We start from the raw sequence: 25259 nt of genomic DNA, 5'->3' as shown, positions 1-25259 counted from the left end.
GTTTGCAAAATAGGAAATTTCTTATAAAGTTAAGCACATATCAGATGACCCAGCAGCAATCCCTCTCCTAGCTCTTTACTCCAGGTAAATGAAACTTTAAATTCACACACACAAAAAAAAACCTAAACATGACTGTGTCTAGGAGCCCCATGCATACCTTAACTTACCTGGCAATTACACACACACACACACACACACACACACACACACACACACACACCAACCTAGCAGCAAAAAAAAAAAAAAAAAGAGAGAGAAAAGAAATCAACCCAAATGCAGGCAATCTCATCAATACATCTTCTCCTATAGATAAACACCCCTAGGCCCACACCCACCCTGTACCAACCCATCTCTGACCCCAAGATCCCCTGCTCTGGGATTGACTAATTTGAGGGAGAGGGGTATAGAACAAAAAACAATAAAAGAATCTAGAAAATCCACTGACACATCAATCAACTGATCAAAGGAGTCTTTGAAACTGTCCTCTGGAAGAGACACTGGGCACAGACATAAATAAAGACTCGCCTTCCTGCTTCACTGCCTTTCTCTTTGGAATGTTACATGGATACCACTTCAAATGAAGCAAAAAGAAACCAGCTCAGACACTTACCTCTGAACTCTGTTAAAGTCTCTCTCTGGTCTAGTTTAAACAGAAAGAGAACAAAATTTTTACATAAACAGGAATCTCAATGCATTTCTCAGCAAGGCCTTGTACTTATAAGTCAAGCCACCGGGACATGCAGGGAACTAACTTGAGACCCTAAGAACCACTTAGACTTCTTTTAAAGGAGACACAAACAGAGGTGACTATTTAATGGTTGAAAATATTCCACGTTCTTTTCCATCAATTATCAGCTCCTTTCCAGTGTTGTTCAGAGTGACAGGAAACACTGGCCAAGGTTGTGAAGGCACAGTCCAGGGCTGACCACAGCTGGGACAACAGGTGAGCCAAAGCAAAACCCTGACCACACTAATCCTTAGAAAATAAAGTATTCACTGTGTGGGAAACTTCCTCCTGTGTGGCCTGTGGTGGCAGCTTCTTGGTTGGACTCTGGTCCAGCCACTCTATTCTGACTACTCACTTACATACAATATAATACACTAATGGGGGAGAAGACAAGTCATCCAGGATGTTTGTTGAAAAGACCATCCCACCCCTACAAATTAACTTGGCATTTCTTTAAAAAAAATTACACACACACACACACACACACACACACACACATATATATATTAGTTGTATTTGGACACAATACCTTTTACTTTATTTATTTATTTTCATGTGGTTCTGAGGATCGAACCCAGGCTGGGCCTCGCACATGCTAGGCAGGCCCTCTAACCCTAACCCTTAACTTGGCATTTCTAGGGTCTCCTCCAGGACTCCCCATCATTTTGTTGGTTCTCTTCCTTCTCAAGAGCCCAAGTGACGTCTCGCTGCCTGACACATGGAGTATGAATTCCCCATTATGACAAAGTACTCAATCCAGCAACTTATCTCCCTCAAATAAATATTTCAGTACATAGCTCTAAAATGTAAGGACTCTTTCTAAAACAAAATACAGTGCCATTATTATGCCTGAAATAATTTAATGATTCCTGAATATGATTGACTATCCAGTCAGTGTTCATAAGTCCTTGGCCAAAGGACTTATGAAGCAGGTCCACATCTTGCTAAGTGTCTTCAAAGTTTTCCTCCTCCTTTCTCTTTCTTTGCAATTTGTTCACTGAAGAAAACTGTCTTCAGCAGTTCCAGACTGCGTGGACTTTGTTCATTCCATGCCCATAGTGTCCTTTGATTTGTTCCTCTGTGCTTCCTGTAAGTAGTAATCAGATAGGCCTGATTCCCCATTACCCACCAGATGTCCCCCTGCTCTGTGGCCCTGCAGCATCGTTTCTATTGCTTCTCTGTCCTCTGCACTTCCTCTAAGTTGGCAATCAGATCTAGAGGCTTGATCAGGATCAAGTGGATTTGAGTTGGGAAAGAACATTTCAACAGAGGTTATGTATGCCCCTTTGGAGGCACAAAATGATCATTGCCTAGATTTATTAATTAATTAGGGGTTATAAAAATATTAATAATCTTATTTTGTCATCACTTCTTAATTTATTGCTAAAATTCTTCTATAAAGAAAAATTCCCCTTTTCAACAGTTTGATTACATGAGATGCAGTATACATAGAAAAGACAGGCTAAATGCTTCATTCTACTTATTAGTTTTCAAAATAATGAATTAATTCCCTGATGTCCTTAAAAGGTGGTGAAAGGTTTATTTTCATTACTCTGAAATCACAGGTTTAAACATATTTAATGTGTTCTGAGCCACTGCAGTTATCATCTTATTGACGTCAAACTGTGCCACTGGGAACCTCTTCCATGTGCTTTCTGGGTCCTGGGCTGTAGCTCTAGTCATCTTTGATGGCTTCTTTGCTTGCTGGCATGACAAAAAACTCCAGGCACAAGTAGTGCTTTCCTGTTTGAAAACAATAATTTCTACGAGGCGCCATGGTTCTTTTTGGTAAGAAATGGTGATTAGAAACGACAACCGGAGTTATCACTTCTCCTCTGCCTCTCAGTTGTGGCAGGAAGGGTGTGTGGCTCGCTGGCAGAGGGCCCACCTTACGTGCACAAGGCCCTGGGTTCCATCCCTAGCACCACAACAATAAGAGTCTGGTAAGTGGCAGGAAGGCTGCCTGAGGAGCTCACTCAACCCTTCCCAGTCAAATTCATGACCGCAGAGTTTTCACACAGCCGAATCTCATTAGTTTTATATCTGTATCTCCCCACTTGGAATTGTTACTGTGTCATTATGCCATCACCCTGAAATAGTTTGTTTCGTTTTGCTTTAAACTTTTGGGGCTACTTTAAAAATAACTAGTTTTATAATCATGATCCATATTTACTTGGTTCCAAAATCAAATGTATAAAACAAGGTATGGTTAGGAAAGTGTGGCCACCCTCCTCTATCCTCCACACTATTTCCCCCTTCTACTTTAGGTATTTTTTAAAAATTTTTTGCCATATATATTTCCATCATTTTTGCTAAATGTCTCTACACCCTTCCTTGACATTGCTCTTTTCACTTGACAATATGGGGTGCATCCCTTTTCACAGCTCTGTAGTGCTCCACTATTCCACAGTTTACTTAAGTTGGCCCAAACTAATGAACATTGGGGTGGCTTCTAGTCCATGGCACACATCCATCATCCATATTTTTGCTGATGTACCTTTAGAATAAACTCCTAGAACTTGAAGTCAGAGATCTCTTCTATGGCTAGATTCTGTAAATTCCCTCCCAGAAGGTAGACACCATGGAGTGCCCCTGTCCCTGCGGCTCCACCACGGGAGCACGGTGCTGAACTCCTGGGTCTTGCTCATCTGACTGATGGGTAAAAACTGGCACCTCAGTACAGCCTAGCTTGTGTTCTCCTGCGATGTGCAGAGTCCAGCCCCTTTTCCTAGGTTTGAGGGACATTCCCATCTCTCCCTGTGAACTGTTTCTTCATATCTGAAGCCCATTTTTCTATATGGTTATTTTTTTTTTCTGATTTTAGAAGCTCTTTAAATGCCTGAGGTATAAATTACAGTTATATTTTTTCCCCCAATGATTCGTTTGCTTTGCTTACTTTTTTTTAACATGCACAAGTATTTTGTATTTCATGTGGTATAATGGACCAATCTTCCTTCTACTAGTTCTGGGGTTCAAAACCAGCAGTTTTCTCTACTCTCTGGTTAAAAATGAATTCACCCATGTTCTCTCTAGGACTCAACACAACATTTTAATGATGTCCCCTTCTCCCCCCAGTTCCTCTTTAAAGGACTCACAAACATCCATCAGGCTCACAGGGTGGAAACAGCTATCTCCCATTTTAAAAGTTGAAATGCAGTGGGCCTCCGAACCCTGGTATTCCACATAGATGAACCATTCAGGCAATGCACAGAGACATGCGTAAAGGTGCCATCATGCTTTTCCTTATGGAGCCCACCTGTGCCACCTATAGTCACAAGGTCAAATGATATCCAAGATACCACGAGTGCCAAATGCCAAGAGAGCTAGAGTCAAGCCATTCTACTCCCTCTCTGTTCAGTGAGCAAACAGCAAAGGAAATACAGGTATAAAGAGGGAAGCATTGTCCCCAGAATCAAACCACATCTGCCAGTGGCCAAGGTGAGCAGAGGAGACTCAAAAATATGTTTTGTGGGTCCTTTAATGGGAGAGAAGAATTTTGGTTGAAATGGCAGCTGTGGCCAGTGGTGCAGGGAAACTGTGCCCAGAGCCCCAGCATGTTGGGCATGGCCTGCTTTGTGAAGTGCATCCAATTTAGGAACGAGGAAACAGCCTTTTGCTTCTCTTTCCAGAGATATCATGTTTCTCACCTAAGACATTTCTTAACAAGCAGGCTTTGGAAGAATGAATGGCTTCCACAACTGCAACTGGTATGTGGTTGGACAATGTCCTCACTTCTTTGGATCTCAAAATAAGGCCACAGAAAGGAACTGACTGTTTTCATACTGAAAAAGTAAATAGATGATATTCAAATATTTGTTAAAAATCTAAGGAAATTACCAGGCCTAGCTAACATCCAATATATAAAGCAATAATTTTCATACTGTACTAATATAAGAAATATATATAATAAACAAATATAATTTATTCATATATATACCTACAAACTAATAAACTGCTTGCTTTTTAAATAAGCAATCCAGGTAATACCAGTGCAGATTTCCTCATATTATACTTTGATAAGCTCTGCTAAAGAATCTGACTCCTTCAAAAAATCTACCTTATTTCTCAAATTTCTTCACTTTTTTTGCCCCCAAGTTCTGAGACACTGTGATGTCAATGACCGTTCTATTGACTGTTCTATCCCTGACATCCAGCACAATGCCTGATACAAAATCATGCTCATTTGTTAAATTAAAATAAAAATTTGAGACAAGTGGATATCCATAAGCAAAAGACACCTACCTCACACTATCAGAAAAATCAATTCAAAATGCATAGAAGACCTAAACAGAAGAATGAAAACTACAAAACTCCCAGAAGAAAACTCTGTGACTTTGGATTAGGCAATGGATTCCTAGACATGATACCAAAAACAAAACAAACAAACAAACAAAAAAAAAACAGGCAAATTGTACTCCATCAAAATAAACCCTTCGGTGCTCCAAAGCATACTATCAGGAAATGGAAGGCCGACACACAGAAGGGCGGAATGAGCCTCATCTTGCACCTGCCCGCTTTCTTCCTACGACAAATACTCTGGGTGCCAACGCCACCCCTGTTCTTCGGCCCCCTTTCCTTGCTTTTGGCTCTGGTCCTTTCTTCTGTTGTTTCTCCTCCTCTTCCCTCTTTTGTGTTTGTTCCTACTTCTGTTTCTCCTCTTTTTTATTCTAGGAAATGCAACTTATATTTTTATAAATGGGACTCATTTCCATTTTGCTTTTTTTTTTCTTCTTAAAATCACTAGGGAATTTGTCTGAGGGTTCGGGAGCCTGGGTACCAGTCTTCACTCTGCTGCAGGCTGCCCGCCTCTGCACTTGTCCAAGGCTTACCAACAGGCACACACACAAAGTAGGCTTTTGATCCTGCAAACCTAGGCATCCCACTGGGATGAGGATAAATATTTATCTCCATTTGCTTTCTGCTGTTGGGCCTGGTTTCTGGCTTGCTCAATGTCCTATTTGGCCCAATACCAGCCAGGTCAGGAAAAGATCACTCCACAGTTCCAGCCTTGAAAACATGCGGGAAGGGCCTCCAAACAGTTCCCATAGAAATTATAAAGGGTCATCTGAGTCCACCACCAGGGTAAGGGAGTATATAGGGAGAAAAGACTCCCTAAGTTAGAGAAGAAAAGCAAATATAGATTCTTCTAAGTCTCTTCTCAAACCCTCACCTAAGAAACCTTCTATAGTGTTCTAGAGGGCTGAATTAGTTATCTGATATTAATTATATAATTAGTGACGGCTGCAGTGGAGGAAAAGAGTAAAGGGTTTAAAGTTTCACAGACCAAGGTTTTCAAATCCCAGTTTTGCTACCTATAAGCCAAGCCTCGCTCTCCTAATCAATAAAACCAAGATCATAAAAACCTAGGCTACAGAGTTCTGACACCACACAGGCAAAGCTCGGGGCACAGTCCCTAGGACACGAAAGCACTAAGTACATGGCATTCTCTCTATACTAATGGAGTTCCAGAGCTTCAGGTCACCGAGTTTCTTGCTCCTAAACCGGAAACCACAGAAAAGAAGAAAAGTTGTTTTCTGGGTATAAAATGGAGACCTGGCTCTGAACAGGTCCATCCCTATCTCTTCTACAAACCAAATCCACCATCCATCAACAAGCAAGATCTACCAAAAGCCACTTGTAAGCTCCAGTGGGCATGCTGGGTATAGGTCAAGGGTAAGAGCAGACTCCCCAAGCCGCTGACTTCAACAAGGTGAAGGATGGCTTCTGCGAAGAGCCCAGGGAGAGAGAAGTGTGTAGCCTACACTGCTGCCAACACCGACAGCCCCCGCCACCCCCAGGGTTGGTTCTGCAGCACCACCTTCACTAGTAACGTCAGGACTAGCAGGGCTTCTCCCTCCCTTGCTGTCTCACCCACCCCCACCATCCCATCATCACAGCATCTGTAAGAGCCCGGCCACTGGGAGAGAGTGGCTAAAGGTAATGTGCCTAGCAAGAGGCCTTGGGGAAGGTTTTATTTGCAGAACTTTGAAATCACCTGTGTAAACTGTGTCACACCCATCTCAGCGTGTCCCAAAAGCCCCAGCTAACAGCGTTGAACTGGAAAGACTCCTCAAAAGGCAAACTCCCTCCCAGATCTTTCCTACCTATGTGGATCCAGAGAAGGGACACAAAACAAGGGTTGGAAGAAGACACCCCCACCCCTCGACTCCCGAGTGGGTCTCTTATACAGCTCAAGTGTGACCCAGCACGTAGGGCCCAAAGGGCAAAGGCCCAGTGAGGCAGGAGGGCAGCCATGGCCTCAGGAGGAGGGGCTGGCCATACCTCAGTCTGGCTAGAGGCTGCAGAGCACTTTGTGGCCAGCAGTTTTGTGACAAAGAACTTGAAACCCACTGGCAAAGCACCTCTGCCAACAGTCCGTGGGAGGCTCAGGTCTGGGGGGGCCAAGGGGAAGCATCTGCTGGGCATCTGAGGCCTGTTGCCATAGGAAAGCTGCAACCATATCCTTTTAGAATGGCTCCCACAGGCGTGTAGCTGCATTTTCCTCTGAAGACACAAAAATATCTAATGACCTTGTCCACATTAAAATAATAAGGGTCACAAGTTTTTGCTCCAAAAAGCAGTTACTTTTATTTTCTTGCATCCTTGTAACTTAACAAATTATACACAGCTAAACTGAATTTTTAATTATTCTCTTAAAAAAAAAGACTTTTTAAAAACTAAAGGTTATTCCTGGGTCTAGAGCTATAGACCTGGCATGGGTCTATAGCTAGAAGCACATTTTTATAGCTAGTTATAAACTCCTGAAATATGAGTTTATACTGGAAAAGCTGAAGCAGCCTTAACTCTAGCCACACCAGTGGGCGCCACTTTAATTACAGTCCCCGAATCGAATAAAACAGTCTCTCTTCTAAGGTAGCATCACAAAGAACCCCATTAACTCTCCAATTACTAACCCAGGAAACAACATTCTCTAGAACTCATGCCAAGAACAAAAGAACCCTGCATGCTCCAACTTCAGAACCTGAACTGGGCTTCCAAGTGCAGGCGGCCCGCCTCTGAACAGTGTTTACTTCACTATTTAAAGTAAGCGCCCTCTTGGCCAGGCTCACACAGGACTGTTTGTTTGGGCTGGGGATGGGGCACAGTGGTAGGGTGCTGCCCATCCAGCTTGAGGCCCTGGGTTCCATCCCCAGCATGGGCAGGGGGAGGGACAAACTACTTGTTTAACAATAAAGATGTGTGTTTCCTGGAGTGTTTCTAATTGGGATCTGAGATCCCACCTCCTGAGGAATCCCCACAGATGGCTCTGCCGCCCTCTTCTCTCCAGGGCAGGGAGGGACTGGCGCTCCAGAGAGGGTATTTGCTTCAGAAGGGCCAGAAGGGCCAGAAGGGCCAGGCCAGAAAATGGCTGGTGTCCTAGGACGCCTCCATCATGCTGTCAGTGGGAAGGAGCTGAGGAGGGTCCAAATGAGATCCAGCAGGACTCATAAACTGAGCCATTCAGTAGGAAAGCGAATTCTAAAAATCGTAACCTGGGGAAGCCAGCCCCCTCCTCTCCCACTTCTCCCTCCTATCTGCAAGGCAGCCCCTTCAGTGGGCCACAGCAGGGCCACAGCCCTGTTTCCAAAGCCACGCTAACATCTTGGGAAACGCCAGGGCAAAAATCAAAGATTCTTTGGCTGGGTGTGTAATATAAAACTTGAAGTTGTTCCTGTTAAATAAAAACAGCCATGTTAATTTTGGTGCCATTAAAAACACAGGAAAATGCTGTTGCCAAATGGAAAAGAAAAGGGGAAAAAAAAAAAAAAAAAACCTCTTACCAAATGGGAAGCAGTTGTATTTTGCAGACTGGAGAATGGCTGGAGAACGGCTGCACAGGAGACTAGAGAGCAGGACTGCAGGAGGAAGAAGAAGGCCTGCTTCCTCTAACTCTTGCCCTCCATTAAGGCAAAAAAAAAAATGCAACCCTGATTCCCTCAAGGAGACACAGATCCACCCTGTTCTGTAAATAACTGTAACAAGACATTTTTTGTGCTTGGGCCACCAGCTCCTGATTCCGCCCTTCTGCAAATGCTCTCAATAACACACTCCCCTGGTTTACAGATTAACCGAGCTGCACAGCAAGGGGGGTTGGGGGGAGTGGGAATTATTTTGAGCAGAATTTTTCTCTTCTAGCTGCATCTCTGTTCCCAGCAGTGTTTCCAAGGCCTCTAGAGTGCTGAGGACAGTGCACATCAAGCTCCATGTATGAGGATGGCTCCAGTCCCTCCAGCAAGCCTCCGAGACCATCCTTGGCTGACGAGGACATCTCTGCTGTGCTGCCACAAAGCAATCAAGAAACCAGAGAAAGACAGAGGAAAGTTAAAGACCAAGACTCTTGAAACCCTCTTTAGAGGAGTTTGAAGAAATTATGGAACATTAATCTTGTTGTTGTTTTACCGCTAAAAAATGTGTTGTAAGAGGGTTTTTCCTAACTGCCATTTTAATTTTGATGAAACTGTGATCTGGAGAAATCAATGAGATATCTTTGGCAAAAAGTGAAATAAATTTCACTCTCCATTGCTTTGCCTTAACCTTTCTTTCTCCCATTCAATACACAGTGTCTTCTCACATCAGGGACTATGCCATAGCTGGCTGACACACACTTCAGATTCGTGTGAGTAACTTTCAGAGGCAGTGCTGGTTTTGTTCCAAAGGTATGGCTTCCACTAACTGACATCTCCCAGATTCTCAATGATAGCAACGAGCACATGATAGCCCTGAACTTGAATCAAAATCCAGGTTGGGTTTCTGTAGGACTGAAGTTATTGTGAAATCCTGGTGAATCCTTCGAATTTGAAAAAATAGATCCTACCTAAAAGTTTACTTTCCTAGACAGCGAGACCTTCACTCTGAACCTCCCCTCCCTTCCCTTCAGCCTGGCATGGAAACCCAGGGGAAAACCAAGGGAACCGTGGCCACAATCCTGCAGAGGGTCCCAGGGCCCAAACCCCCAGCATCTCACCAGTTAAGAGACCTCAGCAGATCCTCCAATCAAGACAGGAGGCTCCTGAGAGGCTGAACTAGAATACAAAGAGACTGAGAATTTTGAAAAGCAGTTTAATAAGATTAATTTCCAGGAACACACAGTGACCAGCCTTAAGTTGTGATAACTTGGTGGTGCAAGGGTCTGGAGAGCTAACATGATCTTTTAACAGAAAGCAAGTCAGCTGCCCAGCATAGCTGTGAGGGTTAACATACCACGATTCAGTGATAGGTGAATGAGATCACAGCCCCAGTGCTGAGTAGCTCAGACCACAGCTTCACAGTCAGAGGCAACCTGGGCCCAGCTTCAGCTAGAACCTGGCGAGATACAGAAGCATTCTTTTCTCAGTTTCCTCCTCTGCAGGATGCCCACAATAATGGCCTCTACTGTAGAGACTGACTGGCTTTAAATGGACCAACACATGAAGTGCACCCAGCACAATGCCAGGCCCAGCGTCCAGAGTTCAATGCAGTGGCTTCTGCAGTGACTAGGAAGGAGACCTCTTTCGGCTTCCTGGGTCTGGTTTTGGGCTTTTCAACTTCTATGCAGTGAAGAGAATTAGAAAGTGACCTAGCAGAAAGCAAATAAGATGACTACACAATCAGCAAAAGAAGCTACAAAAAAAGGAACCCCAAACTAATGAGTTTATCTAGCCCAGAAAAGAAAAAGCTGAAAGGTTTAATAATAAAGCAAATAAACAAAAATGCATTATTCATCATGGGGCCATCAGCTATTCTGCTGCTGGAATCAGGCAGAGAATGAAGGAGCTTTTTGCTACAAGAGGAACAGGGTTAGTCATAAAAGAGAACTTTCTTCCCCTTGTAAAAAGTCATTTTTCCTGGTTTTAGAGGCCAGACAAGCCCAAGTCTGATTCCTAGGGACTCCTGTTCCACTTGAACGCACAACAGGGATGGCTGCTGCAGCTTCTAAGGACATTACCATGTCTTAAAGGCCCCAAGTTCTTCCAGGATATGGGGGCCACTCCCCTCACTGAGCTTTGTCTGGCTTCCTCTTTGTGGCAAGCGCCCTGCCAGACCAGTGTGGGGATCAGTACATTCTCTGTGTGTCTGTAGCAAATAGCTGAATGCTGTGTGTGTGTTGTACACACACAGTACAGGGTCCTATGGTTCATGGTAATTCTGTATATACAAAATGGCTGCCCTTTAGAGATTAAAAATAATAATAATAATTTGCTATGCTGGTAAAGAACATTTTCTGAATTAGTTCCTTAGTGTCATGCCTCATTATGGTTGAGATAAATCATATCTATTGCTTGCCTCCCATTGATGTCACTGAAAAAAAATTAGATTAGTCTGGCCAATGTGAAACCATAATGGGGTAGCAGCCTAGGCTCTGCCTACTGTTTAAAATTGAATTTTAGCTGATCTATTCTAGAATTGCACAGGAGGTGGCATTAGGATGCTCAAGTGAGTCTTTAAAACACATTTCAGCAACATGGCCCCATCTCAGTCCATTCATTCATCAAGGAGTCTGGAAATTCAGACACAGTTAGTTGTTTCCATAACCACTACTTTCCACTTCCCTTTCTGGCATTTCATGAACTTTTTCTTCATTCAGATCACACTTGGGTTTCTGCCCAAGTCTAAAGATTAAAACCATCAAAGTCGCAGTCTTCTCAACATCCTCCATTTAAGAAAAGAAACTGCATTAGCCTTCCCCTTTGTTTCGGAAGCCTGGTGGCTGGTCTTCTGGCTGGGGCCCTGGGCACCTCCAGCTCCCTTCTGAGACTGCAGGCCTTACACCAGTCAGCTCAACTCCCTCAAAACCAGGGCACCACCTAAATAAATAAAACCAACGGTCTAAACAGTATAAAATAGCACTTCTTAATGCTGATATTACATGTCAGATATATTGGTTTATTTAAAAGAGAGAGAGAGATATCCTTTTTAAATTTTCAAAATTAATGAGAATAGGATGAACACAACTTTATAGTTGTTAAAATTAGCAAAATCCCTGGAAGATCAGACTTCTGTTGTTATTAGATGTGTATGTGGGGGGGGGGGGACCTCAAGAAATGCATTTTGACCTGAATCAGAGACCATCTGGTGGTTTTATTCTACAGCTTTCATTATTTTCTGGGGAAGAAAATTTAACGTAAGTATTTAAATGATTAAAGTTCAAGCTTCAGCCTTGAAGGAAGACTAAAAAATTATACATGCTGCTTCCTTAAAAAGCTCCTTTGGTGAAGTGAGAAATCCTTTTTGAATGATCTGCGTAATCTGGACTCGATTCTTTGTGACAAGCCCTTCTCATTGTCTTTTTAAACAGCAACTCATCAAACTTATCTTATTTCTCCCCAGAACTATAGTTTTAGAGAACTGTGGGCATTCTGGGTTGGTAAAGACTATAGAGTTGGTGATTCATGCTAATAAGCAACAAATGTTATAGGTTTTGACCTATGAAACTATCAAATTTCTCTTAGCCTACCAGATTAAAGAACCAATACTTGCTAAGGACTTGACATGTAGCCATCCAGACACATCTGCTGCACACAGAAGTCCAGAGGTGAGCAGGTGAGTAGCAGTTTACAAGCAAGGGACTGAACCCAGGGTTCACCACAAGCAAAGGCAGAACCAGTATAGACCCTAGTCTTTCCAGTCTGCACTTCAGGCTGTGTCCTAAGGGGTGCAGGTGTGCTTGGTTGCCTGGGGCACACCCTGGCCGAGATCACAACCTGTGAGTGGGCCTGTGTCTCTGCCAGGAGCTCAAACCACATTAGGACCCACCTGCTCTGCACCTTGGCAGCCAAGAGTTAAGAAGCTCAGGCCCTGAACTCTCTGTTAGCTCCTGCTGGGACGCCACCCATGTGATAAGCAGCTGAGCAAAAAAGCAAAGCTGCCCTTCCTGGCGGGTGGAAAATTATGGCAGGGCAGGGCAGAGAGACCGCTCTGGGCAGGGATTCCTGATCTCAACACAAGTGGCCAGAACCTAGCCAACGCTTGCCTTCAAAGAAGCTGCAGGGGGAAGCTAGGGCTGTGGCTCAGTGGTAGACCACTTGCCTAGCAAGTGTGAGGCACTGGGTTCAATCCTCAGCACCACATAAAATAAATAAAACAAAGGTATTGTTTCTATCTACAACTAAGAAAAAAAATTTAAAAATAAATCTTAAAAAAAAAAAAAAGAAGAAGAAAAAGCAGCTGCAGGAAACCTTTGACAGTTGGGCCACAGAAGACCTGGGGCTTGTTTGTGAGGATCAAAGGAGAGCACATCTATCCAGAACATTCAGAAAACTGCAGGTGATCTCATCATTAAAGTATCTGAAGGCCAGAAGGAAAAAGAGCCAGGCATTGTCTGATTTAACCAAGGCCACCAACTTGGGTTGCCAGTCCTAAAATTTAATTGACACTTTTGTTTGTAGAAGAGAAAAAGAAGTGCCCCTTGTAAATTAGTCAAGACTGTGGGTATAAAGAACAGCAAGAAACCTAATGCAATCATTTTCCCCATTCATTTTCTGGGCCAGAGTCCTTGTTTGAAGGCTCCAAGGCCTTGGGAAGGGCAGGAGCACACAAGAGAAGACCACTTCTCTCCCTCATTTCTGCTCTTCTACATTCCCTGAGACCAGAATCTTCCAGGCATCAGGAACAGTCCAGTCCTCATACCACAGTATCAGCCTCCTCTGCTCCTCCTCCCACCTGCAAATCCTAGGAAGAGCTTGTGCCAAAAGTCACACAATAAGTTTCCAAGACAGAGGTGGTTCCAAGGGCAGATGGGTATAAAAGGTAAGTGGTTTGCATCCCTTTCAGGGAGAAGGGATGCACTGCCACGGCCTGAGAAGGTTCTCGGGCTCTGGGGAGAGCGGGCTGAAAAGCACTGATCTTCCCCTAAGTCAAATCTCTGCAAGATGCCTAGGGACCAGGCAGGGACAGTCTCCCTCACGTGGCTTCTGTGAGTTGACTGAATAACAGTCACAATGCTGGTGGTGGTGGCGCCCACTGGAAAGGTAAGTATACCAATCTGAGCCAATGTCTCTGACTCTGGAGGAAGAATTACAGAACGAGAAATAGACATTCGGTTTTGAGAACAAGCACCTTCTCATCTCTACCTTTAGAAATACAGTACAGGGCTTCTTCAACAGATTAGGGCCTTAAACACAGAGGTCCAGAAGGAAGTAAGTGTCCCCTGAACAAAGTCATCATTTGTATCCTCAAATAACTTGAAACTACCCAGGCACTGGCAGGTACCAGGCTAAATCAGCAAGTTTCTTTCATCTATTAATTTTCCCCACCCCAACTTCCTGGCACAAACGCACAGTAGTCAGCTTTTCATTCATATGACAATTACCTGAGAACAACTTACAGGAGGAAAGATTTATTTTGGTTCCTGGTTTCAGAGGTTTCAGGGCCTGGTTAGCTGGCTCTAATTTTGCTCTGGACCTGAGGTGAGGCAGAACATCATGGCGGAGGAAATCTGCTCAGCTCATGACGGCCAGGAAGCAGAGAGGGAAATAGAGGAAGGAGCCAGGGACAAGATATGGTACCCAAAGAATACCCCCAATTATTGGGTGTGGGGGAGACCTTGCCTTTTGGTTTTATCTCCCCCATCAGGTTTCTCCCTGCTGAAATTAAGTTTCCGTCTCCTGAGAAGAACATCACGTAATCCCTCACCCACTCCCCTCCTCTCCAAAGGGCGCCAAGCCGAAGGGCGAAGGGCGCCAAAGTCAAAAGTTTTCTCAACTAGTCTCACTCGCGGGGTGAAGAGTCTGCTCTAAGAGATTAAAGAAGCTGCTCACATCTTGTCACATGTTGATAATGGTAAGATTGATATACCTAACTTGAAACATGTCCTGAAATGTTTGAATGCTAATTTAACAGAGGAGGATGTCAATGAAGCCCTTAAACATTGTAACTTCAGTGATAATATGGCAGTAGATTTAAAAGATTTCTTATTGGAAATGAAAGAAAATCCACATTTCAAAGAGTCCAAGGGACAGGGTCTCATCAAGTTACTCAGGTTGGCCTTGAACCTGTGTTCCTTCTGCCTTAGCCTCCCAAGTTGCTGGGATTACAGCTACCCAACTACTCTTAGCTACTACCCAAATTCTCCAAGATGATCTAATTGACGTCTCTGATCTCAAGATGTTATTGATGAACAATGATCGTTATCCAGCTAATGCCATATTTAATGAAGTGTTAAGACATATATCTGAACATGAATATGGCAAAGTTACTGTTCAAGAATTTATGAGCAAGCTCTCTGATACATTAACAATTCCAAAAGCTACAGAAGTTGAAGATAAATTTTACAACATGGATATTCACAAAAATGATCTTAGAGCTGTTTCTGATATTCATCAAAATTTAAATGCTATAGGAATCTATCTAACAGATGACAAAATACAGAAGACTTTGGATAATACCAATCCTAATGATGAAGTAGTGCATTTTGAGGATTTTATCAGAAAATTAGCCAACACTGATGAATTTATTGAGTGCCAAAGGATAGAACATTGTTAAGAGTGTCTCTGATGGAAAAGTTAAAATTAAAGATCTTTTATCTACCTTAAAGAGTATGGAGATACCTTTAAATGAAGACCAACCTAACTCTGCAATAGATGATGTATAGTCTGCCCTCAATACTGTCGACTTGATGAGCTATGACAGAGTTCAAGTTAATGACCTGAAAAATGATTTTGGTAACCTCAATATTTCTTTAAAACCTGAAGAACACCAGAAGTTAGAGAGAAAACTTGATGGTATATTAATTGCCATAAGTCAATTTTCCTTATGAGTGACTGTAATTTCTCTATTCCCTTTCCATAGCTTCCATTCATCTCTCCCCTCTAGTTTTTTGTTTTATTATCCTAATATAAAAAACCCACTCATATAGAGCAGTTTACCTGAGATCATAAATTCAGCATGATAGAAAAATATTGAATAAAATTAGTAAAAAAGTTTAAGTCCTTATTTTATAGACTAGAAAGTATTTTGTGTTGATTACATTAGGGTCTGTTTTGAGAAAAATAAACTAAATATATTCACATATTATGTAAATCAGTGAAGGTAAAGTAATTCACTGAGATAGTTGTGGCAAAGTGAAACTGCTAATAAAATTGAAGAGAATAAGGAAAGCCTTTCTCCTCCCCTCTGCTTAAGATATTTATAATGCAATATTGTTTTGTGAATCCTCAAAGTTTCTGGAGATGCTAATATGTACTTTTCACATTTTGGCATTTATTTTGTATGCTTAATTTAAAATCAATGCCTGAAAATATTTTTTTCTTTTTATATATTTATTAAATGAGTTTGCCATTGATTCATCAAAAAAAAAAAAAAAAAGTTTTCTCAACTAATCCCCACAGGACACAGTGTCCACTGGCCCATTCCTGAGTCACCCTGCCAATCAGCACCCGCCAGGTCCAAAACAACCCTTCTTAAGCTGAAGCTTGCAAGCTCACACTGATGCTCTCTGCCTCTTTTCTTCCCCTTCGGGCAGCCCCCCAATAAAATCTCTTGGTTGAATTTCAATCTCAGGTGAGTCACTGGCCTTTCATTGATGACCTACTTCCTCCAACCACGCCCTACCTGCCTACAGTTTCCAGCACCTCCCAGGAGTCCATTCAGCTATGAATGGATTAACCCACTGATGAGGTTAGAGCCCTTATGATCCAGTCACTTTCCATAGGTCCCACTTCTGCACTGGGGACTAAGCCTTCAATACCATAATAGTCACTAAGAGCCAGGGAAAGACTAAGTTCAAGACCGCAAATTCAAACATATGAAAATGACATAATCCAGAACCACCAAGAAGTAGTCAGAATAAGCCCTGAAGATGTCTCCCCAGACAACACTCAAGATGAAAAAGTGCAACTTTAGGAGGTTACACTCAAGGTTTTTACCAGAACAGGCACAAGGGTCCAGGTAGGCTTTCTGGGCCCAACTTTGTGCAGTGCCCTGAGGACTAGGGCTTAAGCCTCCTACCAAGCAGTGCACCCTGTTAAGCTCTGGGGCCCAAAATCTCCACATTGCTTGCAGCTCTGCAAGGAAGTATCAAAGCCAGGAACAAAGTTTAGTGTAAAGCCAAATAGAACAGGTGGGGTGGAGCAGGGAGGGCTCATCAGGAGTGGAAGGAGCAAAGTGGAAGCAGATAAAGGGTGTGGGGGAAGGGATGGTAAGGCCAAGTGAGGAGAGAAATCAGAATTAAATGAAAACAGCATTTGTAGCTAGGCCCCTCTCAGTAAAGTCCTGCCACACATGCATTAACCCTCCATCAATGAAAACAAAGCCCAGGGACCGGGCGCCTGCCTGCTGGGGCACAGAAAGCTTAAGGGATATAATATCTTCCAGGTGGGTGTGCCCAGAAGCACAGAGGTGCTTGACAGGTCGTTTAAAACTGACTGTCAAGGTCAAAACAACACCACCTGCAGGCACAACTGAAAGGTCTTCATCCATCCCACCCCCCCTCCGGGTTATCCGTTGTTGTTTGTTTTAAACCAAAGCACAGTTTGAACTGGAGACAAGCCTGACAACTGCTCAAACACGTGTACATGCAACTTATTAGCGCACAAATGGAGAATATCTGGAGGCTAAGAGCAAGAGAAGCAGGGAGCGGACAGGTTAGTCACTGGCTAGGCAGTCACAGGAGGGGTATGAGCCATAAATTGCTGGGCTGAAGGAAGACCTGCTCCCAGTGACTACCTGAGAATGCAGTTTTGCACTGAGGGTGCGCAGAGCAGAGGCAGGATTACAGTGAAAGGAAGGAGCCCTGCCTTTGAGATGTTTATTTTGCAATTAACTAGAGAGGTAAGAGAGGCCCCTTCTAAAACTTCTGCTTGGGGGCCTAACATTTAAATGCCTACTGATGCCTAGGTGCTGATGGAGTAGAGAAAATCTCAGCCTCATCATCTAACTAGCTCTTGCATCAAAAAGAAAATATATGAGTATGTTAAATTGCTGAACAAAATTGAATCACCCCCGCTGTACAAAATAAAAAATTAAATCAAAGAATGTGAGGGCTCTAGGACACTAAATTAACCCTTTGCTTGGGACAGGGAGGCCCAGCAGCTTTCCAGGGAGGCCTTAGCTGTGATGGGGCGCAGGTCCCGGAGCACAGCAGCGGGCAGGAAGCACAGCCAGGCAGCTTCCCTCCCCCACTCACTAGTGCACCTCAGCCTCTCTCCTCACCTGAGAGAAGGTGGCAGTGTGTAGGGACTGGGAAGCTTTCCAGTTGGTCCTTCCCTGACAGAGACACCCTGCACATGTCCCACCTAATACCACGCAATCCAATCTCTGAGCAGGATTGCCTTGAGATGGGCTGTTACTCTAGATGCCAAGACCCCACCCCAAATCCACTCAACCAGGAGTTACCACAGTGGGACCTAGGCAATTGCAGGAATCCCAAGGCACAAAACAATTTACTGGAATAAAGGAAGGAAGTGACAAAATTTATTTGTGTAATTATTTTTCTCCTTTTAAAATTTTCTATTTTTGTGTTTTTTAGTGTACCTAATATATTAACACCAAATTAAAGTCATACAACTTACACATAAATAAGTATGGATACACAGAGCAAGCGATTATTAAAAAGGCATGCGCGCCAGAGAAGCCAGGGGCTCCCTGAGCTGAGCTGGGAGTCTCCTAAGAAAAGGCCTGTGATGGCTTCCTTGAGCCTTTTACCCACAGAGGTCCTTGGTCGCCACTGACAGCAGGAGAAGGGAACCCCATGGCCAGTTCCACAGTGCACTCCCAGGGAGTTCTGAACAGAATCATTTCCCAAAATGTGATCTGATGAGGTTCCCCCACCCCATGAAACCTTCATCATAAAGCGGGGATCCCTGGGCAAAACAGTTGGGGAAATACAGCTTAGCTGGGGGAATGTCTGGCTCTGGCTCTGAGAGTCACAGATATACCAGGATATTAAATCAGATAATAAAAATATTAAAAGTTTTCTCAGAAGCCCTCCAGTAAAGAATCTCTTTTAACTTTGTTTAATTCATTCATTTCCGAAACTAATTAACCCCCAGTTCTTTGCCCCCACATTATTAACATTCCACAAAACTAGTCTCCCTTGCAACCCACTCCAGACTCTCCTGACTGAGGCTGAAGGGCTCACACTTTCTGTGGCCACGGCTTCATGCATCACACCTGGGCACGGTGTACATCCCCTGAACGAACTTGCTGTGCCCATCCATCCTGTCCCCACTGCCAGCTTTCAAGGCACATTCAGAAATGGCACAGGATGAAAAAAAAAACAAACAGAAACTGCAGCTGACTCATAAAGGAAGGCACCATCCTTGGGCTCTCAGGGCAGTCTCTTAAAGGACACAGTTAAAAACTAGGATCTGCCACCCATGGTTCCCAACAACTGAGCCAGGTGGCCTCGAAGGCACAAAGGCTCAAGAGTCGGTCACCAGGCTTTCCTCCTTGCTGTCCCAAGTCTTGGCAGGGGAACCCAACAGTGCCACCCACACTCTTCTGAAATGAAGTTCCAAGATTCCTACTTTCTGGTGAGAAACGGGGAGGAGGTTATTTTCAGCATGCTAACTGGGAAGGTGAAGGGCAGCTCTGGGTTCTTCAATAACTATGGATTTGACATTCTATCTTCTGGGAGAAATGTCTAAGCTTTCTGAGGAGTCACCTCTATAAATAGTATGGTTAGTTAACCAAGAAACAGAACATGTTCTACTCTGAGCTCCACTTTGGAGTTAAATCAGGGTGGATTTTGGCATTGTACCCTCAAATTCCACATAGTAATCAACCATTTTTAAAACGAGCCTTTCCTTACATCTGCAGCCTTTTACTATAAACAAGTGAATACTTCTTTTTAAGAAAAGGTATCTGAAATACTTGCTCAATTCATATTAGGAGTAGGATGAAGCATCAAGGAATTCCTCATCCATTTTATGCAAACGGGCCTCTGTGGCAGGGACCCAGCCAGTCTGTTCTAGCTGCACGCTGGCTGCACCACAGCACAGGCCTTGCTCCTGAACAGTAGAGCTGCTCAAGCATCAGGCCTGGATGAAGGACAGTTTCTGGAGCTAGGTTCCGCCCCAAAAGGAGTCCATCCCGGAAGGAAACACAACTCCACACAAAAACCTCCACACACCGGTCAGAAGCCAGCCCCAAAGCTGGCCGCCCTCGCTTGCTTAGCGTCATGGTCTAGGAGTAAAAGCCTACAAGATGAGGAATATTTCAATTTAGGCACTTTCTACATTGACGTACATGGTCCTTTTTCACGCAGTGTGTGTGTGTTCTGTCCAGGATGATGCTCCTGAGGCTTCTGTGGAGAGGTGAATGGGAAGGGAAAGGCCTTTCCTCTGCAATGGAAAAATGGCCAGGTGGTGCCAGCTGCCCACGCCAAGCTCAAGGCCTGGAAGAGACTGGCTGCCCAAGGTGACATCAACAGAGAGGGAAGACTACACATGCAGGTGAGAGACAGTTGCTTGGGGAAGGCCTTTCAAAGCCTGCCAGCTTCCCTTGAAGGACAGCCCTACAGTGTTCTCTGAAGGTAGGTCTGTCAATCAGTGCGTGGAGAACAGTTCAAAAGACACACAATACTTGAGCGCAGTCCTTCAGGGTGAGGAGTCACGGCTGATGATGATCAAATGCTACTTCTGGATCTGACAAGCAGCAGAGCTACCTGGTGGCGAGACGATGAGCCTGCCTGTTACTCAACAGAAATGAGACAGCCTGGCTCCACGCGCCCATAGCACCCAGGGCTCTGTCTGATACCCAGACTCTACGGCTGCTTTAGAACCAGGCCTCAGGGAATGCTGACCTTCAAACACCTTCAACCACAGAGCCACTCAGCTTCCCACAGGAAATCATGAAGCCTGTTTACCTGATCTCAGAGACAGGTACAGATCAGCCTTGCCCATGTTGGAACCCCCAGATCCACAAGACTTACTCTACTTAGTCCAACTGGGACTGTCAAAGAACAACAAAATCATCACAGCCAAGGGTTTTCAGAATCTGAGAAGAACATCATTTTATGAACACCAATTACTATTTTAGGAAAGAAAAATTAAAGGAATAAAACACATTAGAAGGAGAAAACCCCTTCTTATAAGAAGAACACAAAGTAAATCACTTTCTCAAGAAGCAAAACAAAAAGAGAGAAAGAGACAGAGTGGAGACTGAACACAAAGCAACTAAGGGGAAGTGTCTAAGAGGGCATGCAGACTGCACAGCACACTGCCTCACTCACCACTCATGCTGTGTTCACCTCGACAGCAATGGCAAGCTCGCCAGAAAACAGGGAATTGAAATGCCATAGAGAGGGGAAAAAAGGATGGAACTGAGGCTCTTTCAATCATTCACACCCACCTGCTCAAAAAAACAAAAAACAAACAAACAAACAGAGAAAAGCTACACTGAAAAATAACAGGGAAGAAAAAGCCCACTTAAAATATGTAAGATATATATGCTAGGCAGGTGCTCTATCACTGAGCTATATCCACAGCCCTCAGAATATTCTCTAAAATAATCCATAAAGAGAGAAACTTGAGAATTTGTTACAATATGAGAAACAAATATCAACAACCAAAAAAGAAAAAAGAAACATACAAACCCAAAATCCAGAGGATAGCAGAGTGATGAATTAATTGAAAGGCACACTAATTTAAGGCTCAAAATCTGATTCCTAAGAGAAAGAATCACTATGATTGCATCCTGTCTTGAAACAGGGTGTGTGTGTGTGTGTGTGTGTGTGTGAGAAAGCCCTTAAAATTTAAAGTAGGAATGTTTAGAAGTATGATAGTTTTGGTTTAGGGGATCAAAAATTCAAATAGAAGCTAACAAAGAACAAGCAAAGAAAAATTTCCGAGGCTGTGAAACCTAGCTACTTAAGATAATGACACAAATTTATGACTGCTTCCTTCCTCGGCAGAAAGGAGCACAATTAGAAGGCTGAGAACAACGGGCCCTTTGTACCAGCATGTCGTGTTTAGCTTATTCTCTTATGCATTGGCTGGGAGATGAAAATAAACAGGACAACACCCAGTCTAACCCAGCAGGAGGGGTGGAGGGAAAAGCCTGTTCCGAGCATTCCTGGGCATGTAGGGGTGCACACCGTTCGACTGCAAATTGAGGTACTTAAGACAACTGTGCATGCAATAGTCAGGAAGAAGGATCAGCAAGCCTTGACTGCACAATCCAGTCTTTCAAGAACCACTCGTGTGTAACTGGGAGCTCTAGAGTACTTCTACTCTGTAAAGTGTTCTAAGATATGTAAACAATCGATAACTATCTAAAGTATTTATCCATTCTATTTGTGATCAATCTTTAAAAAAACACTTAAAAACTAGGATGAGCAAACATAAACACAGCTTCCCTCCTTTTGATCTATTGTGTCAAAAAGTTTGCAAGGAATCCGTCACCAGCCACACAAAAACATGGTAATGCCAGCCTGAGTCCCAGCACTGGAGAACTCTGTTCAAGGTCAGCAGGTGCAGGCCACTTGGGTTCTAACTAACCAGTCATGAGGGGCAGCGCACCTGGGGTTCCAAGAAAACCAAGACAAAACTGGGCCTCACTTGCAGCTCTCTCTCCACAACCCTGACCGCCTGGAATGATGGATCCTGATCCAACCACTGCCAGTTGTCAGTGTCTCTCTGCTCTTACTTACATGATGCGTGAGTAGCTCAGATGGCCACCCATTTCTCCTCCTTTATCATTTACTTGGTTTTATTTTCTTCATCACACACTTCTTAGTTTCTTCTCATGAATAAAATTTTCATCCCCTAATTACATCAAGTCCATGAAGACAGAGAACTCATCAACCTTGTTCACCCTTGTAAGTGAACAAATACACCAACAAAATGAGCAAAGGGGGGGGAAAAAACTGTCATAGTGCCATGGAAAAGAGCTCAAAGCAGAATTGGTCACCTATCAGTAGGTGACCAATTTTGTTCCTCGGGGGTGAAACCACATGTGGATGGCGGGACTGGTGAGCAGAGCTAGGTGGCATTTTGATTTTGGCACCAAACAAAAAACCACAGGAGATTTTTGAAATTCAAATACGGGGGTGGAGGGTCTGGATGTCAGCGAGGTGGTTTTGCCAGTCTAATTATGTGTGGTGATATGCAATTGTGAACTGCTGAAGGGCAAATGCTGGAACAAAGCATTTATTCCAAACATACAGAGGTAAGACAGAGGTGGGTGTCCACTTTCAAGCAGCTGTCAGAAACCTGGCTCCAGGTGCTACTCCATCAACTGCACTGCTAACAGTGCCAGTGCAATAAGCTCTTCTCCCGTCCTGCTTCGGTACTAGAAAGTGGGCTGGTTAGTAGGTTTCTGAGACACAGAGAATGTGAGAAGTCAAGAGGAAAACAGCAGAATGTTAACTATCCAAACAGGAAGAGCTGTCCACCCATCGAGGACTCGTTTACAGTGCCTTTGTCTTCACAGAGGTATCCAAGTACTCAATCCAAGAAACGTTCCTTCACAGCTCCCAACACAGCAGATTGTGTCTTTGTGAAACCAAAACAGCAAGCCCATACCCACCGAGTGAGACCCGTGTGGGGAGGGAACAATCCACAGTGTCTTCAAAGCAAATTAGTGATTCTCCTCCAGATCAGAAAGAAGAAAAGCACCTCTCCCCTGAACAGTGGTCCTGGGAAGGGTTAGGGTGGAGGTGGGGGTCAATAAATAATGACTCTGGTTATTTCAAAAGGAGACAAGAATCACGAAATGTAGCCCTGGTAAATACTCTAGTCACTGCTATTATGAAAAACATTCCAAATCCGAAAACACTGGGTAGTCGTCACCTTCTTATACACTGATTTGTCATTACCACACATTCAAGCTGTACAAATGAGGTTTGTTTTTTTTTCCTCTACTTAGCTAAATATCAGATTAGGCTCAAAAACAGAATCAGAGTGGAGAGTTTTAAGCTTACACAAATTATAATGTATAATATTTAAAACACAGTAAAATCTTTATGGATATAACCCCAAATTTTTTTAAAGCAATTCTTTAACACAGTTATTAATGACTTGTTTTAGGTCACAAGCAGAAGTGAATGCCTTTTCACAAAAAAAGAATACTAAAATGGTATAAAGTGGTACTCGTTATAATTACGACCTAATCACTAAAGAAGTTCAGAGGTATGGAACTGATGATCTTGCATGCATGTTTATAAAACACGGAATTGGGAAAGAACCAGCTAATGAACCGAGAAATCCTTTGATCTCTCAGCATATTATAACTCACAGAACAGTGGAGAGTTACAGGGTGGAGGTCCTTTGGGATGGCTCCTTCTAGCCTTGGGGATTCTTTCCCCTATTTGGGGTGCAGAGTTGACCTACAAGGCTGTCATTTTTGTTTCAGCTTTGATTGACAGAGCCTCAGGTAGGCAAAGCCTTAACTCTAAATATAAAGTCATAAGTTAAGGCTTTGCTGTGGCCACATGTGGCTCAAGGTGTTGGGATCCCAGGAGAGTCAAGCCAAGCAAGTGGAATCCATTTAAGTCAGAGTTTGAAAAAAACAAGAGTCCCCCCTTCTTTCCCCTGCCCCTTCCTACTGGCTGTGGAAGATGCCACAATCCCCCTCCACAGCCCAAACTCAGGGGACAGCAATGCAGTCCAGGAAGACATCTTTATTTCCACAGTCTCAAATGGAAAAAAAAGATATATGACAACCAACCACAAATTTCTGAATGTCCGTTCTCCTATTTTTAAGCACAGAAGCAGTCTTGCTGCTGCTAAGTCATCATCATCATCCCATGGTTTGACATTTGTAACACTTGGCCTTCGGGTATTACTTTAAAAGTACAGAGTTAAGTGTGCTTAAACCACTTTAAATATCTCAAAAAGCAGCAGTGTACCTGCTTGGGCACGCAAACTTGAAAAGCAAAGCTTTATAGAATGGCCGCAGGTCAACAAAATTCTGGTTTTGGCAGCTAATGTCAGGAAAGAGCTATAGAAAATAAGGTCCTGCCTCTGAAACCACTCTACCCTTGGTTCCCTCAGGCCAGAACCTGGTCCTGTTAGTGAACATGCTCTGAGAAGCTACGGCTCTCGTAAAGTGCTAAACACTCCCAAATAAATATGCCCCCTCAAAACTGTATACAAATGAGAAACATTTAATGAACAACATTTCTTCACCAATAACTCTGCTTAAATTAAGTCCAGGAGACTCTTCAAAGGGACCAAAGAAGCCCCTTTGTTAAGACAAATTCTATATATAGACATCCAAGACAATTACATGATGCATGTAACCAAATATATATAATTATCCTAGTTCCTACATTCCCATTATCTTTATAAATATAGGATAAAAATCAGTCTAAATGACTTTCTCAGACCTCCTCATGGATTAAGTCAAGTCAGCCAGCCTTTAAAAAGTATATGTATGTAGTAAAGATCAAAAGCAAACGTTCTGGTCAGTTCTTTTCTACTCATGGGTTTTACTAAGAATGTGCACAGTTTTCAGGGAAAACACCACAAATGACAGCTGTTCAAAAGCACGGAAATTAATTGGCAGCAGGAATTTCCTTGACTAATGGGGAAAAACTTAAAGTCACATGTTTTGATGAGCTTATTTTTCCCATCCTTAGCCAAGAATATTCACTGTTAATGATTAAGATTTG

General features: G+C 43.4%; 1 protein-coding gene and 2 long non-coding RNA genes across 36 annotated transcripts in view; 2 read left to right on the top strand and 1 right to left on the bottom strand.

Moving 5' to 3' along the window:
* Positions 1 to 9249, top strand: part of LOC120884858 (uncharacterized) — a 38640-nt gene extending 29391 nt beyond the window's left edge. Inside the window, exon 4 of the long non-coding RNA XR_013429881.1 lies at positions 8864 to 9249. This is a non-coding gene — a long non-coding RNA (uncharacterized LOC120884858). The remainder of the gene's footprint in view (positions 1 to 8863) is intronic.
* Positions 1 to 25259, bottom strand: part of Aopep (aminopeptidase O (putative)) — a 306545-nt gene that overhangs the window by 209832 nt on the left and 71454 nt on the right. The window lies entirely within an intron of this gene.
* Positions 18738 to 23421, top strand: LOC144369989 (uncharacterized). Its single transcript, XR_013429883.1, has 2 exons — positions 18738 to 19176; positions 19931 to 23421. It is a non-coding gene; the product is annotated as an uncharacterized LOC144369989 (long non-coding RNA).

The sequence above is a fragment of the Ictidomys tridecemlineatus genome, chromosome 13 (genome assembly GCF_052094955.1).
Source record: "Ictidomys tridecemlineatus isolate mIctTri1 chromosome 13, mIctTri1.hap1, whole genome shotgun sequence".
Lineage (NCBI taxonomy): Eukaryota > Metazoa > Chordata > Mammalia > Rodentia > Sciuridae > Ictidomys > Ictidomys tridecemlineatus.
Note: the sequence above shows the minus strand (reverse complement) of the source record. Positions and strands in the feature narration are given on the sequence as shown.